The sequence below is a fragment of the Octodon degus genome, unplaced genomic scaffold (assembly GCF_000260255.1).
Source record: "Octodon degus isolate 3935 unplaced genomic scaffold, OctDeg1.0 scaffold00021, whole genome shotgun sequence".
In the NCBI taxonomy this organism is placed as follows: domain Eukaryota; kingdom Metazoa; phylum Chordata; class Mammalia; order Rodentia; family Octodontidae; genus Octodon; species Octodon degus.
In genome coordinates, this window is record NW_004524597.1 from 21219722 (window position 1) to 21220768 (window position 1047).

Here is a 1047-nt window from a genome sequence, read left to right on the forward strand (position 1 = left end):
TTTGGAATGAAAATTATTGGGAAAAAATTTAGTATATTCCTGTTATCCAAAACAAGGTGCCAGATTCATCTATATGAGTCTCTTCTCCTTAGGAAGCTTATATTATTTTAAATAAGAACATTTCGAGAATACTTTATGATAGCAGTTTTCTACATGAATGCCTCTGCCTAAATGTTTATTAATTTGCTTATCAAGATGCACTGTGTAAGTTTCAGGTTTCCAGCTCACTAGTCTCAAATATCTCAAATGGTATTTATCTGCCTAATTAACAAATCTTCCGTTTGATTTTTCTTTTTTTTTTTTTTTTCCTGACACTAAGGACTGAACCCAAATCTTTCACACTGAGCTCATCCCTACCATTTTCTGACTTTTGTCATTTTGAGACCAGGTCTCCATTTGACCCTAACTTGCCCAGAATGGGCTCAGACTTGTCATTCTCCTGCCTCAGACTTCCAGAGCGCTGGAGCAACCAACTTATATTTTCTCTTTTAGTAAAAAAACAAAACATAACTCCTGCATTTTATAGCACATGACAGAAAAAGATCGCTCTCTTCTTCAGCCTGTCCTTTTCCAGAAGAGGAAAGATTGTAGATAGACAAGAAAGGCAATGTTAGGTGTGAGGGCACAGGTTGGCAATCCCAGCATTAGGCAGACTGTGTCAGGCTTCCAAGTTTGAGACCAGCTTGGACTACATAGCAAGTTTAAGACTAGCTGGACTACACAGCAAGCCTCTGGCTCACAGGTGGGAATGGGAGAGGGGACAGAGAAGGAGCAGAGAATCAAAGATGTATTGTTTCTGAGTAGACAGAGAAATCCCTTCTCCAGTGAAGGGATCATGGCTCTCCTACTGCTAAAACGACTCTGTGTACTACACTTTCTCATAACAATAATTTCCCTTAATATTGTATAGAAGTCAAAGTCTTTACAATTCTCTCCATTTCCTTCAGTCGGTACAAGGTCCCCGGCACAATAACTGAAGTAGTTTCTCAGCAACAGATTTGCATATTGTCTGTTCAGGAAACAAAGTGAAATGACATGAGTATAATA